Consider the following 21,968-nt stretch of genomic DNA (forward strand, 5'->3'; position numbering starts at 1 on the left):
CCCTTGTGTCCAACACCTATCCAGCTTCACTAATTTATGTTACTTCCAGCCTCTTGTACAACATCTGAAAGGGAGATTACATGAATCCAAATTAGGCCACTTTGGCATATGGATTATTTTGAGCTGAAGGCAATTGAGACCCAGCAAATTCAAGAAAAACTCTGACCTCTCCTTTAACTATTTAAAAGAATTTAGATAGGTCATTCAAGTAAAAGTTATCTCCAGGCTCCCTATCTACATGACAGATCAAACACCTAATTGCCAAATATCTGCTCCTATCATCCTGTGAATTGCCTTTCTTCCCCCTTTAACCCCAGATCCCGTTCCCTAGCTCAGGATGGCATATAAGCCTCAATTGCCCAATTTACTATTGGGTCTCTTATGGGGCTCCTGTATGGATATAGTTAAATTTGTTTTTCCTCCTGTTAATCTATCTTATATCAATTTATCAGCAAAGAACCTAGAAAGTTAGAAGAAAAAATTTCTTCCCCAACACATCCTTGATTTTACAACTTTGAATTTATAAGGAATAAATTAATTCTTAAAGTACGGGCTCTTCCTATATCAGATACTGACTAGAGTTATTTATTACTTCCCAAACTTTCAACATTATAATGTCATGATCGATTATATTTCTCCACCACTGAGTTGCTGCATACTGTTTATAGTACACTCACTATGGAAGACAGGATCCAGTTAAAAAAAAATTCCCAAACCCAAGAGCAGATGGTATATTAAGTAGAGAAAGAAAACAGAACTGCTCAGCAACTATTTTGCTTTCTCAAAAGCAAATGATTTTTATGCAGGAAAGGACAGAAGAGACCTCATTAAGAGAGAACCTAGGTACAAGCAGAAGAAGTCACAACTTCTGATGAATTATATTCCAGGGAAAGCCTGCATATAGAAGCACAGCAATATTACAACCTTTGAAAAAAATTAAGAAAGGGGCACCTGGATGGCTCAGTAGGTTAAACATCTGACTTCGGCTCAGGTCACGATCTTACAGGTTTGTGCGTTCAAGCCCTGCATCGGGCTCTGTGCTGACAGCTCAGAACCTGGAGTCTGCTTCAAATTCTGTGTCTCCCTCTCTCTATGCTCCTTCCCTACTCTCTCTCTCTCTCTCTCTCTCTCAAAAATAAATAAAAAACATTAAAGACAAAAACAAAATGAAAAAACATGGAGGGACATCTCAAGAAGCCAGAGACTCAATCAGTTTCTTTTCTCCCAGTTTATTTCAAACTCTGAAACAAAAGGAAATTTGAATCCCTAGGTATTGCAGACAAGTTAGTTTGACACTAATTGCTAGCAAAATTCAAAATTTAATCAGTAAACTGAATATTCTGAGGGAAAAGATTGGGGATTTCTAGGAACTAGACATTCAAAATTCACTATGAATCAGTCATTTTTAAACTAGTATCATTTACTTTTGTGATAGATTAGGAATACTCAAGATGTTTATTTTTAGCAAAGCATTTGATTAAACTTTTTCTCATGATGTCTTATAATGAAGACTGACCTACAGGCTAGAATAGTTTGATAAATAAGGAGGACAGTGCTAACTGAATTCAGCTGATCATTGATTTGTCTCAGCAATATCTCCCAAGGCTGACTACATTTCCAAGCAGGTCTATATCTGGTACTTTCAGTACATGACTTTTAATTCTAATAAACATCCTGAAAAGTAGATGTTACTAATATGACGTTATTGATATGGAAAATAAGTTTCCCAAGGTCACAGAGCTAGTAAGTATCACCGTCAAGCTCTAAAACCAGCCTCCAAAAGTCCAGGGCCACTTCTACTGTGCCACACAGGCAGAATTCTAGGTGAGCCACCATGGCAAAAGGAAGGGTTTCATATATTATTAATGGCTTGGATGTCTGGTGAACAAACTCACCAAATGTGCAGGTGACATAAAACTAGAAGATAGAATTAGCATGATGAATGCCATGATCAAATCTAAAACATACCTAGCAAACTGGAAATTGGAAGCTTAGTGTCACACAAGAGAAAAAAAAATTGTTCATGTTCAGGACATTTTTAACTGTATAATTAAAAAATTAATAAAGCCTACTTTGATAGCAATGTGTTGGGGGTAGGGGAGAGGGAGGGAGAGGCTGGTGGTGGTGAGGTTTTCAGTCAACTGTGGTGTATTTATTACAAAAGCCAATTAAGTGTTAGATGATTTTGTTTGAAGATAGGAATTCACTGCATTTTGCACTGTTCAGATTAGATTGAATTATTGAATTCAATTTGGGGCTAAGGATCTTCAGCACAGAGAAAGGTCTTAACTATGGAAGGAAACATAAAAGCAATGACTTTTTCGTGAAGATAACTAACATTTACTGACTTCTAGGTAACTATACAAAGTACTTTATGAACATTATTTCACTTAACCCTCACAATAATTCTATAGGTTAAGAATAATTCTATTCTTAACTCTGTACCACTTTAGAGTTTTCATTTCTTTACTATTTTTTGGTCATAGACTCCTTTCAGATGGATGAATTTTAGATCCTCTCTGTTGAAATATTATCTATATAATTTCACAAGTTGGAGGACTACTGACAAAAGTAAGCCTAATGAGAAACAGGTCCAAGGAAGCAGTGGGTCAGTTCAGTGTAAACAGAGCCTTATTAATGGCAACAGAAAGAAGGGATACCTCAAAAGTGGTGAGTTCCCTGTCACTGAAGTGTTCGGTGAAAATGTGGCTTGTGTGTCAGAAATGCTACAAAGGAGATACTAACATGGATTATAGGTTGGTCTATGATTTTAAAGTACCCCTTTTACTATATGATTGTGAGCCTAATAGGTAATTTCGGCAATTTTTGTTTGATGGCAAGATAAAAGAGTTAAAAACTGGAAATAATTGTTTTTCCAGATCATTTTGCTGAACATGTCAAATAGAAGACGTAAATAATATTGTTTCCCATCTATATATTGATATTGGCTATATCAAGTACTTGAAAATGACCTCATCCGAAGAAAAAAAAAGGTATATTCAACTGTTGATCTTGACGTGATTTATACTTAGTCATAATAAAAGTAGATTCTTCATTCCTCTGAATCCTTAATTACAATTTTGCTTCAGGTAAATACTGCATACACCAGATCCTAAAAAGATCCTAAAAAGATGTAGTCTTTAATGGGAACATTTACTAGTTTATAATTTTATGTTAATTTCCATAAAGGATGGGGAGAGGGCAGACAGGAAACAGAAGATAGACAACTCCTATTGTTCCGCTTTGCTTCTCGGATCCTTTAGCTAATGGCTGAAGGATTTTACAGATCTATTCCGACCCCCCCCCCCCCCCCCCGCCCATTTGCAGTATAATTCGCCCCAAGATACAGCCTCCCACAGCTCTAAAAGAGCACAAGAGCTAGTACTTTGCTCATCACATGTCATTCGGCGCACAAGCCTGACAGTTTGGCATACAAATTAAATGCTCATAGGCAAATCTTTTACCTGAAAATCTTCAGTCACTCTTCAGGTAGGAAGGAGAATGAAACTGCAGCTCAGAAATGCAATACCTCGGACTTGGGGCTCAGAACCAGGTGGAAGGGGTGGGGGCTAACTTCTCAATGAGGAGACGGAGACGTGAGGCTCTATCCGAGGCAGCTGGCCGCGGGATGTCTGCTTGAATTAAAGTGGCCTGTAACTCCCAGGTTTCTGCCATTGAAAAACCCAAAGGGCAAAGCTGACGAGCCAAGACCGACGGACACACAGCGGTCGCCCACCTCCCAGGTGTTCACTTACACAGCACATCGCCGGGGCGGCTGCGTTCCCAACGCCCCTCGGGACGGCCGCGGGGCCGGGGAGGCATCCAGCATTGGCCGGCTGCGTGCGCTGCTCGGTCCCCGAAGCCGCCGCCCGGGGGGCGCTGGTTGGCGTCAGGGCGGCGGGGTGCGGAGCGCAGCGCAGTCCGGCTGCAAGGCCAGCGGCGCCGCCTTCTCGCGCGCCTCACTCAAGTGGCAGCATTTGGAGGACGGGGTGTCCTTTGGCACGGCTCTGGGCTCTGGGCCCCTCCTCCAGCCGCCGTCGTCGCCGCCGCCGCGCCCGCCGCGCGCTCCTCGCGGGTTCGCGCCCCGAACCAGGCCAGCCGGGCCCCGCAGGTGGCAACCCAAGGGTGCTCGGCTCCAGCACGCGCCCTCTGCGGGCCGCACGCAAGTACAAGGCTGCGAGGACCGCCACCGACATGTCGGCTGGCGCCGGGTACAAGGCAGGGGCGGGACACCACCGCCCTCACTCCCACTATCCAGAGTGCTGCCGCTTCCCCAGCAGGAATTAGATCCCCAAATTTCCAACAAAACAGAAGTGAGCAACTCACTTTGCTGCCTGCCCCTCCCCCGCCCCTCATCCGAACCACCTGAGCTGCTAACTGTTCTGGGCTCTGCCCAGTTAAGAGGAGGGAATGGTCTCTGAGACCGCCGCACGACGGGCGGAGATTGCCTTGGGGAGAGCAGATGCTCGGCCCGCCACACTAAGCGGGTGAACTCGCAGAAGCCTCACCGCAGGCTTCCCAGCTAAGCGATCTGGAGCTCAGATCCAGGCGTAGCAGTCAAACCCACTTTGACCTCAAACCCCACTTTGCAGGGCTAGGCCAAGGATTCTGCCCTTCCTGACTAGTTTGCACCGTGAGCATGCAGAGCAAAAGTGCTTGGAGCATTTAGTCATTTAAAAGTACACATCCATTTTGTACGTCTCCATCCCAAAATACTCAAGAAGAACATTTTCCAAGTTTGTTTCTCAAAACAAAACACCTCTAGCCAAACACCATTTTCTCGCTCTTTAAACTATTGAAGTCACTCTCTCAACACATGGCCATTATTCAGTTGTGTTTCCCTGTGCGTTCCACGTGGTGCCTGCATCTGTCCCGCATGATTCCTAGCAGCAGTAAAAGCCCCAAGAGGACTACAAAAGAACCATTATTTTAGTTGTGTTCTACAGTGGAGTGGTCATGCAAAATCCATGCTTGGAGAGACTTTAGGGACAGCTTCACCTGACTCCTTCACATTACAGATGAGGACCCTGAGACTCACAGCTGCAAAACTAAATGTGTAAAAGAAACACCTGAACCTACAAAGCCCACAATTTGTAGACTAACGTGAAGCTTAGGTCTCTAAAGATATAACATAGGAAAGACTATAGTTAGATTGCTGAGGAGTTGAGAGCATACATTATACAAAATCTAGCTCAGAATCTTTCAGATTTTAAGTGTTTAAATTATGTTTAAATTAACTAAGGTGACTTTATATACAAATACAGTAGCCCAGAAATGTAATTTTTCTGCATGATAATATGATTAGTGGAATTGCAGTGGGTACATTCTGACACAGAATGTGAATACACTTATGTTGATTTGTCTGATATGTATCAATTTTTAATGTATACAAGTTGATTATACTAATACAAGCAAATTTTAGTTCTACATATTTCAGGCATATCATGCTAAATAATTATGATCAAATGCAAGGATCCACCTTTAGGCCTAATTCTTCACTTAACCTATTTCATTGCTTGCCCTCCTTCTTTCCCAGCATTAAGCTTTTACCAAACTAGTGCTGGAATAATCCATGAGACCTCTGGCTTCCACACTGAGAGCTCAGTGTCAGCCCTTGATGTGCGCAAGGCAAGAAAAGAGAAACTTGGAAATTTATGTTTCACTTCCCAGTTACCCCAGCAGAACTGGGGGAGGAAAGAGTCTCCGGCTTTGCCTAGAAGAGAAATAACTTCCCTAGGCACACATCTTCTTCTTTCACTCAGTTCAAAGATACAGTGGATCTGGGGCACCTGGGTGACTCGGTTGAGCGAAGGACTCTTGACTTTAGCTGGATTCATGATCTTAGATTCGTGAGTTCGAGCCTGGTATCAGGCTCTGCTCTGTTCAGGTTCTGCACTGACAGCACAGAGCCTACTTGGGATTCTGTCTTCCTCTCTTTCTGCCCCTCCCCCACTTGTTCTCTGTCAAAATAAATAAAAATAAACTTTAAAAAAAAAGATACAGTGGATCATCTTTACCAAATGTTAGTTGTTCTCTGACCCTTTGGTCTCAAGAATGGAGTCATGTGGAAGCTTTGTGCTGGGCCTCCCTGTTCCCTGTGGGTGGCACTTGTCACAGGGGCTGTTGTTCTGGCCAGACCCAAGCCAGGCTCTCCCTCCATCATCCTGGGTCTGGCGAAGACACAGAAAAACCCAAAAGCAGCCCTTGCCACCTGTCTGCGCTGCCTCTCCAGATTGGCCTCATACGCAGAGCCCCAAGTCTAAGGTGGTGTGGACGGGCCAGGCTGCAGACTGGCGGGGTCTTATTTGGGCTGCTGGCTGACCCCCACAGCTAGAGGTACTTGATTCACTCAGAACTAGGAAGGATGCAGGCCCTGAACTCACTGCGGCCGTAGGAGAAGCTGCTTTTCCGAGTGCTTTTGAGAAGAAACCTGCCTCCAACCTTAGGATGTCAAAAGGTAAGCAGAGCCTTGGCCTCTCCTCGGGACTGCAGGTCATGCTTTGGTCAATATGGTAAGAGCCAGAGCTAAGATGGCTCGGAGGAACCGAGCGCCCCCTGCTGCTGGGGCTCAAAAAGGCTGGCTTTTCCTCAAAGCCACCGCTGCCTGGAACTAGGAGCCAAACAAAGCCCAGCGTTTCTGCTCTCCTGTCATCCTCCCATCCTGGCTTGAACAAGATGGTTGACGAGGGAACCCGGAGCTCATCAAATTGGTAGTGACGCCGACTGTACGATTTTAAAATCGTGCTAAATAAAACTTTTAAAAACTGGAGAACAGGGGCGCCTGGGTGGCTCAGTCGGTTGAGCGTCCGACTTCGGCTCAGGTCATGATCTCGCGGTTCGTGGGTTCGGGCCCGCATTGGGCTCTGTGCTGACAGCCTGGAGCCTGCTTCGGATTTTGTGTCTCCCTCTCTCTCTCTCTCTGCCCCTCCCCTGCTCACACTGTCTCTATCTCTCAAAAAATAAATAAATGTAAAAAAAAATTAATAAAAACTGGAGAACAAAGTGAGAGAGGAAACGAAGGACCCCAAAGACAGCCTAATTTGAATGTGGTTAGGGTGAGGGAGCCTGGGTTCTAACAAATGTGCAGTGGGTTTTTTTTCTGAAGGGCATGGAAGGAAGCATAATTAAAACAGTAACAATAAAATACTAGAATCTGAGCACAAGCAGTCTGACCCCAGAACCCATGCTATCAACGGCAAAGAGGTATTAAGCTGGATTGAGGACTGTATGCCAGATACTAACTTACCCTTGTAAAGAAATCCCATTTCCAACCCAGCCACCTACAACACTTCCACTCTGGACAGGTCAGAGAGAGGTAGGTAGCTGACTCCCTCCACTGGTTTCTCCATCTAAACCCTGAGCACCTCTAACTTCCATTCCTGCTTCAGGTTGACCACTCAGAGCTTACATCTCTGGGAGAAGCAAGGGAGGCCATGCCAGCGAGGTAGAAGGAATCTTCTTTCTAAAAGAACTCTAACTAGTGAAATGACGTGGCCCTGTCAGGAGAGATCTGGTCACCAGGACTCACCTGCCATTGGGGCTCTTACTAGAACACCAAAGATAAAATGTCTTCATTTGCTTTCTGATAACAAAGTGATGAGGACAGGACAAGTAGATGGCATAGTACGTGAATGTTCATATAGAGACTAGAGCATGCATGTCCATTAGAGAGTTATGGAAGTCACAGAAACAATTTATAAAGGATAAAAAATGAGGCAGAAAAAAATTACCATTATGATACACCATCATGGGGTATAAACTGATTGACTAGCACACAGATAAGACCTATGAGAAAACTCATTTTGATTTTCATAATAATAAAACTATGTTAAGATAAAAATAATGCTTTTATTTTATGCATATACAAATTAAAATTGTATCTCCTCATTTCTCATAAATAGTCCACTAGTCCAGGGTGGGGGGAAACCAACTTCTTAGTGGTTACTGGAAACAAGGCTATTTCCCACATATACTTTTCACTGATTCAGGTTTTATGAATTATTTTTTATGTTTAGGCTAAAATGGTCTCTCCAAAATATGTCTTAAACATGCTAAGATATTTTAGATTTGGCTGAGAGACCCAGATATCTCCTCTGAGTAGGCGACAGACATATTTTCATGTCAGGCCCTAGACTAGGGTTTTAGGATTCAAAGCTATAAAAAAAATTCAGCAGCAGAAGTGACACATTGATTCTTCAATTTTTTGTAGCCCAAGACACATAAACACATTTCTTGATGAAGAACTAGCTGTAGGTATGAAAATGGTGTCATCCTTCACTCCTGAAACTTTTTCTGCACCCCATGTAATACTCCTAGTTTTTCCTATGCCATAGCAGGCTTCAAAAGCTTGTTATAAACCTTAATTACACTGTTGTGAAAGACCTATGCTTGGTCAACATTTTCTCAGAATCAAAGAGCAAATTATCAGATTACTTGACCAGCTAAACAAGTGCCAATATAAACCCACTGGGAGAATTTCCCATTTTAATATTTTAATATATATCTGAATATGTTTAAAAGTTCTTATGCCCAAAGTAAATTTTCAAAGCTTCATTTTAGGCTATTCTAGTCTTATTCATTATGTCACTGAAATGAGAAGTGATTTACATTATCTTCCTTATAGGAAAGGCAAGAATCCAATCACCCCTCAGAACTTCTCTTTTCCTGAGGAAAAAATGTTTAACTTTTTCTCACAGGATTTCCTTTACTCATGTTTGTCAGGCTTCACTAGACCCATTATTGTTCTCCAGATGCAATTAAATGTCTGCCAACGCAAACTAGGGAAAAATTTCAAATAAGAGTTTAACTAGCACAGAGCATTAGATAGAGTATTAAGGAACAATATTTCCCGACCTTGTATTATATAATCCAATTCTGTTCATTAACAATTAGACAAGTTGTCAACTGTGCCATAGGCCTATTTCTTCTCTCTTGTTTCATATTTCCTTAAAGTTCTGCATTCTCAGTTTTAGTATTGTGAATAAAAGGAAAACTTCATTTACAATGGAGTTAGGAGACCAGCAGGGGGAGCTCTCGTGCCCTACCACTGTTGTCAATTGCAGACTCCATAGGAGGAGAGGGACCTTGAATACTATACTACCCCAGCAGCAGGAAGAAGAAAGGCTTTCCTCCTTCACCGGCAGTAGCCCAGCCAATGAGAGACTGTCACTACTCAACCAATGAAAAGCTACTATGCTTGGAACTCCTAGTTTTCATGGACTTTTTGTTTGTAACAGCCTTCCCAACTCCTCTCTTTCTTCCATATAAGTGCGGTCCTCTCTTTTGTTCTCTGGACTTGCCTATGGTTTTGCTGTAGCTTGCCTGTGCCCGACTTCAATTGTCTGCTATTTCTGAATAAATCCATTTTTGCTGATTAAAATAACTGGCAGTTTTATTTTTAAGGTTAACAGTCTTTAAGCTTATTAATGTATATTTGTCAGTAAATAAGTCTCCTTGTACCTATGGAAGATCTGTCTGAAGATCTTTACACTAAATTAAATATATTTTGGAGTCTTTATTTTAAATCACCATCAGTGCTCTATTTCTCTTGTATAAGTAAATTTAATACTCCCCCCCCCCCCCAAGAGGTAGAAATGTCTGGAAATAAATTAGCATCTTATTTTTAAAGATTATTTTGCTGTCTTTAATGGTGACCTATATTTGTCCTCTCCCTGTATTGTAAACATCTTGAGGACAGGAACTGTGTACTTTATGTATTTTATGTACTTATTTCTGGTGCCTGGCATATGGAAGATATTAAATGTTTGCTGAATTGAACATTCTTACTCTGCTGTGGTGCTTACTATGATTTCATCTCACTTTAAACAGAGGAAAACATTACTACTTAGATCCATGGGTCTGAGCTTCTTTAAGTCTTTAACCATGTTTATTTGGACAACCATTTCTGGCACTGAGATGGGGCCAACTTCATTTGATTACAATGTGGGTATAAGACATTTAAAACCAGGTAAATACTACAATCATTGTTCCAAAATTTATTATTTCAGACATCATATTGTATTATATGTTTTTTACTTAGGGCATATGTGCCTTTCCATTATGACTCATTATCCATTGTCTGAATACCATGGTTGTTAAAAATAATGTTCCAGTTTGATCAAAATAGTTCAGCTTCCCTCCTGGAAATGTGGAGATTCTGGATAAAAATTCTGGATAAAAAATTTTATTATTCCCATTTTCAAAGTATATTTAGCAAATATTTAGCTTTAATATAAAAATTATTAAACATTAAGATGTTTATTCAAGAATTTAGGGGTATTAGAATAGATATCTGAGGGGTATTCACATGGGTGAGGGGATTAATCTACATTGCTCTCGTAGGAAGAACCACCAGGAAAAAATCATGGGAGGCAGATCTGGATTTAATTAAGAAAGGACTTTCTAAATAGCACTGCTAGGAATTTACCCAAGGGATACAGGAGTGCTGATGCATAGGGGCACTTGTACCCCAATGTTTATAGCAGCACTCTCAACAATAGCCAAATTATGGAAAGAGCCTAAATGTCCATCAACTGATGAATGGATAAAGAAATTGTGGTTTATATACACAATGGAGCACTACGTGGCAATGAGAAAGAATGAAATATGGCCCTTTGTAGCAACGTGGATGGAACTGGAGAGTGTCATGCTAAGTGAAATACGCCATACAGAGAAAGACAGATACCATATGTTTTCACTCATATGTGGATCCTGAGAAACCTAACAGAAGACCATGGGGGAGGGGATGGAAAAAAACAAAAGTTAGAGAGGGAGAGAGCCAAACCATAAGAGACTCTTAAAAACTGAGAATAAACTAAGGGTTGATGGCGGGGGGGGGGGGGGGGGGGGGGGGAGAAGGGGAGGGTGGGTGATGGGCATTGAGGGCACCTGTTGGGATGAGCACTGGGTGTTATATGGAAACCAATTTGACAATAAATTTCATATTAAAAAAAAGAAAGAAAGGACTTTCTATTGGTTAAAGTTTACAACAGGACAGAATGGTTTGTGGGCTTCCTCTTAAACCAGAAGTTAGGTAATCTATCTGGAACATAGCATGAAGATTTTTAAAAGGAATAGTAAAATTCTATATCTTCTAAGGAAATTTCTCCAAAGCTAAGATTCTATAACTTAGGAGTTATTTTCCAATATAAAGACATGTGAGCTGGCCTTTGGACTGCATCCATTCCAACACTAAGGCATCATCTTGATGTCTTACTGTGTGTGCCCTGTACAAGGGCAGAGAGAGCCCTGCTATATTTGTTGCTAAGGAAGCAGTTTGTCATCTTTTAAAGATTTTTTCCTTAAAACAAGCAAGTCTACTACCACATGTATTAATTGGTATGCAAGGAAGAATTCTAGCTGATTCAATATAAGCAACAGTCTATCCACATGGGGATATTTTATGGCTTGTGATATTTCACGTAACTGATAACGTTGCTTGAGGAAATAGGGAGCTACTATAACTTAGAGGTAACAATGATAATTACTATTTACTGAGCACCCACTATGTGCTGGGAGCCACAATGGCCTTCCACACGCTATCTCATTTAATCCTCACAATACCACTTTGCGCTATGTATGATTTCTGTTTTAAATATGAGGAAATGGAAGCTAGAACTTGAATTTGAACCCACGCCTGAGTCTAAAGTCTCAGTTGTTCACACAATGGCTCATTATTCTTCCAATTTTACTGATGAAGAAAACAAAAGGCATAAAGCCTTACCACCTTACCTCAGTAGTCATAAATGTAGTAGTAGAGATTGTAGTAAAACTTGTTTCTCTCAGATGTTGCCTTTGTAGCTCTATTCGCAATTCTTTGGTCTTTTCCAAAGCTTCTTTTCATGGAGTTTTAATGACAAGTTTCTCTTCCATGTAAATGTTCCGCATTTAGGGCTTATTTCCTTCCCAAGATTTTCACTCCATTTTTGTCCCAACTACTTCATTGCCTAGAGTGGCTGAGGAGAGTAATATTGGTAAGATGTCTACCGAAACTAAAGCCCTTGGTTTGGAATAGTTGAACTGATACCATCTTCTTTCTTTCTGGCTGTGATTAGAGAGTACAACTAACAGTCTTCTAAGGTCACTCCTGGTTCTGAATAATAAACTCCTATCATCTGATTATAGGTCTTTTCTTTTTGGCAGCTGAACAAACAAACAAAAAGTAACCTGTTTATCCAAGAGTAAATCCAGAACCTATTCCTATTTCAATGCACTGGCAAATATTTTCTTCTGCAACAAGAGAATACTTCCACTGCTCATCTCTGCTTCTGCATAACCATCTGTAAAGCCGTGGGGGGACTGTCTGTATTGAACTGTTACATTTTATCTCATAACTGATTCCTGTTCCAGGAATCAAAGGTTGATGAAATGTAAAAAAAAAAATAAAATAAAACCCCCCAAACAAAACACTAATATTCTGTCATATAGTGAGTCTGACAGATCTCTCTATTAAAAGGACATGGCAAAAGTAAAAAATGAATGATTATGCCTGCAGAACACTTGCTACTTGTTTAGATTATAGGCCTAGGAAGCCCAGATGTGTTATGAAAAAAAAAATCTAGTATAATTTTAGATGGAATGTCCATTAAATTAGTAGGTATGCCATTTGGATAGAGTAAAGAAATGCCTTTTAAAGACTGGTACAAACTGCATTCTGGGTTCAATCATATTGGGCCATCCATGCAGGGCTGATAAAGGCAAGCACGGTGACAAGTTAATAGAAAGCGTTACTGATAATTTCTGGAGGCAAGGATTTTTTTTGTGTGTAAAGTCTTCCTTCAAGCACTGGCACTGGTACTGAAATTAGTGGAAACTTCTTTTCAACAGCAGCTAAAATTGAGTTTCTTCTCTACAGCTGGCTCAGTCCTGCATAGCTGACAAGACTGACAGACGACTCTGGATATGTAGCTGTTCCCTCCACAACTTAAGCAAAAATGAGAAAAGCAGAATACGTGGCCTATTTTAGAATTACCTCCAACTATAAAAAACAGCATCAGAAAATTACCCTTTAAAAACAGAAGATGGGTTGGGAACTCAGAAAACCACTGACGATTGATTAAATAGTTTTCCCTCTCATATTTGCATTCACTTTTTCATCATGTATTATTTTTGAAAAAATGTTTAATTTAATTATAAATCTAGTAATCAAGAGACTTGAGTTAAAGCCCTGGTTTTATCCCTAAATAATTGGGAAGCTTCAAAAAATTTCAGGTCTCTTAGAAAAAACTATTTGCTTATCTATGAATCAAGACCAATTATCAAGTTACATTTTAGCATTGTTCATATATCAGTATTTTATTAGGTTTCATTGAAGACTATTAGTGACTGACCAGAGCTAAATTAATTCTAACCATTAGTTTTTTCAAGATTAAACAGAATAGAGGTGCCTGGTTGACTCAGTCTGTAGAGCATGGGATGCTTGACCTCAGTGCTGTGAATTCTAGCCCCATGCTGGTCATAGAGCTTACTTAAAAAAAAAAAAGGGGGTGCCTGGGTGGCTCAGTCGGTTAAACATCTGACTTCGGCTCAGGTCACGATCTCATGGTTTGTGAGTTTGAGCCCCACATCGGGCTCGGTGCTGTCAGCACAAGCCTCTGTCTCCCTCTCTCTCTGCCCCTCCCCGCCTCTTAAAAATAAATAAACATTAAAAAAATAACATAAAAGATTAAACATAATAAAAAATCAGTATGTTATTCAAAGATAAAACTTCTTACTGTTTTTTAAATATATTTCCTTTCAATATTTTATATATTTTACAGTAAATATTTACATACTCATACTTTATGTAGTGGTTCTTATTCATATACAGTTCAATCATATGACTTTGACTTCACATGAAATAGTATTGAATTTTTCTATAAATATTGGCTATAAATTTATAGAATTTAGTTGAATGAAACCACAGTTTCATTTAGGGAAACAATCTGGAATATAATACATTTCTTTCTGATTTGAAGCAAGTATGACTAGATTTTTACATAACTGCAAATGGATGTGTGGCATCATTTGAAGATTTCACTGTTTATTAAGAATTAAAAGCTGTTCATGGAATTTATACACTTTACCTAACTTGGAATCAGACATTCCTCATGCTACAGTCCTTTTGTGGTTATTATTTAATATCTTTAATTTTTCAAAGCTTATTTCTCTTTTTAAAAATCCCAGATGAAGAAAGAGAGGTAAAAATTACATAAAACATTTGCCTTCTCGTCACTTTACCTCGTCCGTGTGGGTCAAACACAAAAGTCTAGTCATACTTGCATTAAATGGGAAAGAAGTATGCCCTAAAATTCTAATTTGTTTCCCATTCCATAAGTCAACACACAAGTTTTATTTAATCATACCTTGTAAATATCACTGGAGAAAACAAATTTCAAAGTATGTTCTTTCAGCATAAGCTATGGTAAGCTATGCAATTTTCATAAGAATTGTAAAAAAAAGACCAAGAACCCAATACTTTGAGCTTGGCATTTTGAGGTGGGGGATCCTCCAGGAGTAACATGAACATATATGCCTGTGACCATGACTTAAAAAAAAGCCCTTCTTCTAGTGCCATCAAGGCAAGTGGGAAAAGTTGGATAGGAATAGAGCATGGTGATAATGGAACAATATCTAAAGGCAGTTCATAAATGACCATTAGCTTAACCTACTCTGAGGCCTTTGAATATGTAGATGTTTGCAAAGCAAGTTAAGAAACAAACCAAAAAGATCAAAGTAACCTGAGATTGAAAGTCGCATCAAAACCAGATCCATGAGAAGATCAAATATTCCATGATTGTCCTCAAAAAGTTCATAATTACATCTTCAAAAATGAACAAAAAGAAACCCAAAAATGAACTGCCAGTGTAGCTGCCTGGATCTAAAGAAAGGTGTCAACTCTCAACTTTAAATTGGAATATTAAAAGGAAGTGTTTAATAAAGTTTTATTTGCAACGAAATTCAAAACCCATAAACGATTTCCAGTTTGGCATTGGCAAATTCTAGTTCATAGCAGCTTAATGTTTTCAGATAAAGGCAGTGGTTTCAGAAGTTAAAGACCAGAAGTTCAGGGGGCCAACAATGGCTTTTTAGAATGGATTACTACAACTTGAACCTTTTTGCATTTTTCTTCACTGACTTCCTTGACATTTTGTCCTTCCATATATGCCAAGAGTCTGGTTTTGTGAGTCACTGAATTCAGCTTTTTTTCTGAAAGTGATCTCTCAATCTGAGATAATTGAATGTTGTTGGCAAGCTCTATTACTTTACTTCATGTTGGCTAGAGGAATGTGGTTACAAAGCAGTCATCAGCCTAGGGCCTCAGGGAAAGAGAACTTGGAACACCACGCTTCACAAAACAAAGGATCCTCAAAGAAATGAGTCCCACTCCCAGCCAAATATGACAGAACTGTGCCACTCTAGCAGCACCACTTCCCAAAGCGGAATAGGGCACATCCCGAATTTGATGAAAAGCATCTAAAATCTCCAGATATTGATCAAAGAGTGAATATTTTATACTCACAAAAATGCCACTGATAGTGATTTGTATAGAAGTGAGAATACAACAATTCAGCACAACAGACTCATCTAGAACTTGCATGACCCGCTAGGAGTTCTTGCCCTTCGGCTCCATTACTGTCAAAGGCCCTTGTACACAAGACCCCAAGACAGGTCAGACCACATGGGACTCTTAGGCAGCTACAGCACCAGTAGAATTTGTACCAAACTGGGTGGAGGCCTATCATGTGCAGGGAGGAAGCCAAGTGCTTCATCACAACTCGGACCAGCTCCCTTCTCTAGTTCCCTTACACCTTTGTTTCTCAGCTCTGGTGAAATCCCACCGTTATGCTTTACCTCAGCCCCTTTCACAGCAGCCCTGAGAATCTTAATCCCATTTTCCTCAAGCTCTTATATCCTCATCTTGTCCTAGAAACCTCTCCTCCAGGCCCAATGGGAATCCTGGCCCTCCCATGAGGATAAGCTTTCTCCTGCAAAATGAATAAAATTCTCCGGCCCACTCCTGTCTCCCAATGTGAGAGCATTTCCCTGCTTCTTAAGGCCTTTGCCCTGTGTTCATACTCTCTGCTACACTTCATCTCTTTTTTATGTAAGCCTTTTATGTCACTTTCTCTTGTTCAGCGGGAACTTCAGGGCCTGCGTTCACCCTTTCTTTCCACCTGGTGACTGCTTAATGTTGGAGGTGATCTTGTCCATGTTGAATAGAATCAAAAAGATAAACTTCTTAGTGATAATATGAGACTGTGGATCACCTCAAGAATTTATAATTTTATCAATAATGTTAAAAGTAATGTGATTATAGTTTGTGTATAATAGAACTCATCTAAAATATATAAGTATTTATATAGAATTATAAAAATAATTTCTTACTGGTTTCTGTCCAATAAGTGAAACAGTGTTTAAGTTGCTTCAAATTAATTAGTGTAAAAAATAGCATGGCACCCAATTTTTAAAATGAAACTGCTTATTTGAAGGGTCTGCTTACATTCTAAAACGTAGAGTAAATTTAACTTCTGCTAAAAAACTGTTCTTTCATGACCTGATATTTAGAGTCTTACACATTAAGTCTTGTATACTATCACTATACTTTCTCTTGTTAGCATTAACTTTTTAAGTTCTAGAGATGTGTGGAAATAATCTTCAGGTGGCTTTATAGATGCATTATTATTATATCCCCATTAACTTAGATTTTTCCCCCCCCAATGAATATAGCTTTCTCTTCCCTCAATCAGGCATTCTAATTAAAAAATATATACAATTAAACTGAGGGTTGATGGGGGGTGGGAGGGAGGGGAGGGTGGGTGATGGGTATTGAGGAGGGCACCTTTTGGGATGAGCACTGGGTGTTGTATGGAAACCAATTTGACAATAAATTTCATATATTGAGAAAATAAATAAATAAATAAATAAATAAAATAAAAAATATATACAATTAAAAAATAAAAAAAACAAGGTGAACGTAAAACTCATGTAGAATCCACTCTTCCCCTCAGAAAGTCATTCTTTCATAAATAGCTCTTGGGATTACAGCTTACATAATTTTTTTACTATGAATAGTAAATATGCTTCTTCCATAAGAAATAAGGTTAACAACCTCATGTGTAGCGGTTCTTACTTTTTCTAGTATACAAATATATTCTAGATATATAGCATGCTGTGTGGTATGTGTGTGTGCATGTGTATGTGTATGTGAACAAAATTTAGGTGGTCATTTGTTTTTATAATAATAATATCTCATTATATATGCTTCTCTATGTTAATATTTTTGTACTACACAGTGTTATGAAAATTTCTCCAAGTAACTGTTTAATGCTGGAGGTGATCTTGGCATAAGGAAAAAATATAGTAATTTTGAATACAGATGTGTGAGGCCTTGGGTAACTTAAAAAATTGTGATTTAGTTTTCTTACCTATAAAATTACCACCACCTACTAAGTTGTTGTAAGGACCAAATGAGTTCCTAGCTCAGGGCACATGCTTCTTAAGAACCTTATTTACCTCTTTTAATGGCTGCATAATACTACATGATGTGGGGGTGCCATCATTACTTAGTCACTCACCAACTGAGGGGCATTTACTTTGTTTTCAGTCTTTGACTATTACAAACAGTGCTACAACACACATAATTGTATGTAGATCTCATCTAGCAGTGATTTTATTTCCATGGGACAGGATCCTAAGAGTGGGAGAGATAAATATATTATTAATTTCAATGGCTAAGTCATATTTCTTTTTAAAAAGGCTGAAACAGTTACCATTTCCACATACAAGAAAGTACCCTTTCCCTGAATGTCTTCAGCAAGAGGTACTTCCCCTTTTCACTTTTGCTCATCTAATGGCTATGCAGTAATATATTGATGTTATTTTATTTGCATTTCCCTAACTCCTAGCAAAGTTGGGCATGAGTTCATGTTTAGTGACCTCTTGGATTTGCTTTCTCCCAATCTCATTTGCCGGTTTTTTCTTTTTGGCTAGTTGTGTTTTTATACATTTGTAAGCACTTTTTATATAGCTTAAACCTCTATCATGTATTTCAGGTCATTTCCCTAAGTTATGATTTCCTTTTTAATTTTATTATTATTATTATTATTGAAATTTATTTGGTTTTTCTTTCTTTTTTAAATTAATTAATTAATTATTTTTAAAGAGAGAGAGAGCACAAGAAGGGGAGAGGGCAGAGGGAGAGAGAGAATATTAAGAAGGCTTCACGCTCAGCATGGAGCCCAACATGAGGCTCTTGGGGCTCTATCCCACAATGCTGGGATCACGAACTGAGCCCAAATCAAGAGTCCAATGCTCAACCAACTGATACACCCAAGCACCCTGATTTATTTATTTATTTTAGAGAGAGAGAGAGCACAAGTGGGGGAAAGGGACCAAGGGATAAAAAGAGAATCTTGGGGCGCCTGGGTGGCACAGTCGGTTAAGCGTCCGACTTCAGCCAGGTCACGATCTCGCGGTCCCTGAGTTCGAGCCCCGCGTCAGGCTCTGGGCTGATGGCTCGGAGCCTGGAGCCTGTTTCAGATTCTGTGTCTCCCTCTCTCTCTGACCCTCCCCCGTTCATGCTCTGTCTCTCTCTGTCCCAAAAATAAATAAAAAACGTTGAAAAAAAAAAATTAAAAAAAAAAAAAAGAGAATCTTAAGTAGGCTCCCCACTCAGCACAGAGCCCAACTCAGGGCTTGAGCCCATGATCCTGGGATTATGACCTGAGCCGAAATCAAGAGTCAGATGCTCAACCAACTGAGCCACCCAGGAACCTCCATTGCTTCTTTTTTTAAAGTTAAGTTTATGTTGAAGCACAACGTTCACTTCCTTTTGGTTGATGTTTAATCCTTTTTAAATGGATTAAATTTTTAAATTATGTGTGTATTTTCTTTCATAGCTTCTAAGTCCTATCTCAGTTAATCAACAACTTGAGGAATATTTCTTGCATATGAAACCTATTATTTTTTCCTTCTTTTCTTTAATCAACCTGGAACTTCTTGAAATACTCTTTTCCAGATGAATACACTGTTAGGTCAGCACCATTTTAAAAATAACCCATTTTATCCCTTTTAACTGAAATACCATTTTTGTTACATATCAAATACCCACATGTACTGGAATCTATTTCTGAGCTCTCTCTATTCTGTCCTCTGACTTGTCTCTTACTAAGCCCAAACCGAAGCCAATATAAGGAGGTTGTGATATGTTTTAATCTTGTAAGGCTAATCATTCCTCATGAGTCTTATATTCATGTATTATCTCACATAAACTTTAAGATCACTTTAGCCAATTCCTCCCAAATATTAGTCAAATTTAAATTACAATTATATTACATTTCCTTAATTTGGGGAGAATTCATGGTTTTTTCATATTGTATCTTTCTACCTAAAGACATATTGTTTGATGTCTTTTTTTAATTAAAAAAATTTTTTAAATGTTTATTTATTTTTAAACAGAGAGGGAGAGACAGAGCATGAGCGGGGAAGGGGCAGAGAGAGAGGGAGACACAGAATCCGAAGCAGGCTCCAGGCTCCGAGCTGTCAGCACAGAGCCCTACACGGGGTCGAACTCACAGACAACGAGATCATGACCTGAGCCAAAGTCGGATGCTCAACTGACTGAGCCACCCAGGCACCCCTTGATGCCTTTATATAAAATTTTATTTTTTTTTAGATGGCCTTTTGGGTTTTTTTTCTCTTTTATAACTTGTTGCTAGCAGAGAAAAAAGGTAATTTACTTTTGTTTACCACCTTAGGTCAATTCTGACCCCAGTATTTCAATGAACATTATAAATTTTCCTCACTGTTCAAGCTGTCCTTATTCTCATCAGACATCCTCACTTCCTACTTCATTAAGAGAATTGAGGTTATCAGCTTTCCAGACTCCTGTATGCATAATCACCTGTATTCATACCCATTCTTAACAGCTTTTCCTCCATTCTTGGAGGATGAAATTTGTTTCTTCCTATTGAAGACCAGGCTATATTAACTCCAGCCAACCCTTTCGATTTCCTTGAGGACCTTGCTTTATTAGTTATGCCACATTTTCTCCTTTGTTTTCCATCTCTGCTTCTTGTTTCTTTTCCTCAATCTCTTCTCTGTGCTCTGTTAAATTTCTCTTTTCTGTTGTGGAGAGTCTCCTTCAATGATCTTGGCCTGATTCTACAGTCATTCAGTCATTTCCAGTTATCAGAAATACATAATTTGGATTGTTTAGTTTTTCTCCCATCCTCCCTTAACTTAGGTTAAAACTATGGCTCTATCAGCTTGGAGTGAGAAGGACAGACAAGGCTCTGGCTCCCAGAAACTGCCTCAGCCTCTTTCTAGCTGTTCTGTATTTGTAGAGAGAAGAAAGAAAAATGTCTCTTTCCTGGACTGGGGCAAATTACAGTGTTGTGAGTCTCTGCTTCTGTGACTAACACTGAGTGTCCATCAATGAACTGTGAACATGTTCAAATGCTGGCTTTCTCTTATAATACTTGTATGGATTCTTAAATAAGCCTTGGAAAAAGGGTCTCAGGTGGGAGATCTGCCTGCAGGTATATATCTCTTCTCCATTCCTCATTAGCTCCCACATGGGCAGTCTATCTTGTTGCCTGGAGTGGACTGTCTCTGCTCAAATCGCCACAGTATTTTACAACTTCTCCCTGAGAGTGGAGTTTATTTCTCCACCCCTTAAATCCAGACTCAACTGTATAACTTGCTTTGGCCAGTGGAACATAAGGAAATGTGACTTTTGAGGTTTGTGTGCATGATACAAGTCCTACTGCAATTGTAAAGCAAAACTCATCCCTAAACAAAATATACTCCTAAGGCAATGCAATTCAGTAAAGATAAAAATAAAAGGATGAGGGGTGCCCAGGTAGTTCAGTTGGTTAAGGATTTGACTCTTGATTTTGGCTCAGGTCATGATCTCATGGTTCATGAGATCAAGCACCACGTGGGGTTCTGCACTGACAGAATGGAGCCTGCTTGGGATCCTCTCTCTATCCCCCTCAAAATAAATAAATAAAAACATTTTTTAAAAAGGATGAGCAAATACGAACAAAAAGAAAGTATGGACCATGGTTTTGATATATATGAATATATAATCCAAATCAAAAAGCAATTTTAAAAGACCTCAATGCTAAAGGGAAGAATTGACAAGGAAGATATGGTATGAATATCTATGTACCAAATAACTTAGCAATAACTCTCATGAAGTAAAAGCTATAGAATATACAAGGAGAAACAGAAATGCACTAAAAATAGAACACTTTAATATACTTTCCAATCCAAAATAGATCAAACGGTTAAAAAAAAAAGATATGAAGAGATGGAAATAATCACAGAAACAAAGAGGATTAAGAGGTTACTGCATACAACTCTAGAAAGTAAATAAACCTGGATAAGATGGATAATGTTTCAGAAAAATGTAATCAACTAAAACCCCAGATTTGGAAATTCTTCAGAGCTCAATTTCCATTGAAATAGATGAATTAGGTTGTAGTAGCATAAGTATAGTTAAGAATACCAAGGTTAAACACTAATACTAAAATTGTGTGTTAGAATTGAGGAAAAGCCTAAAGAAGTGGTTGCAAACTAATTGTTGCTTTTGTATGTTGCAAATGTGTATTCCACCCCTAAAAAGTACCATTGTCTTGTCTCACAAAGGAATCTTTAGAGATAGGTAATTCTAATGCTACTTGAACTGTCCCAGATATTAGAAAAATGAAAACTTCCAGATTATTTTATAAATTATGACTTTGATACTAAAACCTGATAAATTGCAAAAAAAGATGATCAATTTTACTGTTGAATATCAATTGAAAAAGATAATAAATTATTAACAAACATTAAGAGAATAATGGATCATAATCAAATGGGTTTCCTCCCCACCACTTGCACAAGAATGGCTCAACAGTACAAAATATATTAATGTGTTATAACATATTAAAGTATACATGGAGAAAAATTCTGTTCATGTACATAGCTGTTGAAAAGGTATT

The 21,968-nt window shown here is 39.0% G+C and overlaps 1 protein-coding gene across 11 annotated transcripts in view; it reads right to left on the reverse strand.

The window, feature by feature from the left end:
- The window catches only part of AKAP19 (A-kinase anchoring protein 19), a 60,596-nt gene that overhangs the window by 29,555 nt on the left and 9,073 nt on the right, over positions 1-21,968 (reverse strand). For 6 of the 11 annotated variants that reach the window (XR_013557227.2, XR_013557225.2, XR_013557228.2 and 3 more), the window contains exon 2: positions 11,731-11,954. The exons of 1 other annotated variant lie outside the window; for it this stretch is intronic. The gene's annotated coding sequence lies outside the window, so the exon portion shown is untranslated. Of the gene's footprint in view, positions 1-3,464; positions 3,669-3,755; positions 4,064-11,730; positions 11,955-17,555; positions 17,672-21,968 lie in introns of those variants that run through there. 4 more of the 11 variants (XM_078451090.2, XM_078451093.2, XM_078451092.2 and 1 more) reach the window with 4 other exon arrangements.

The sequence above is a fragment of the Panthera onca genome, chromosome C1 (assembly GCF_046562875.1).
Source record: "Panthera onca isolate mPanOnc1 chromosome C1, mPanOnc1 haplotype 2, whole genome shotgun sequence".
Lineage (NCBI taxonomy): Eukaryota > Metazoa > Chordata > Mammalia > Carnivora > Felidae > Panthera > Panthera onca.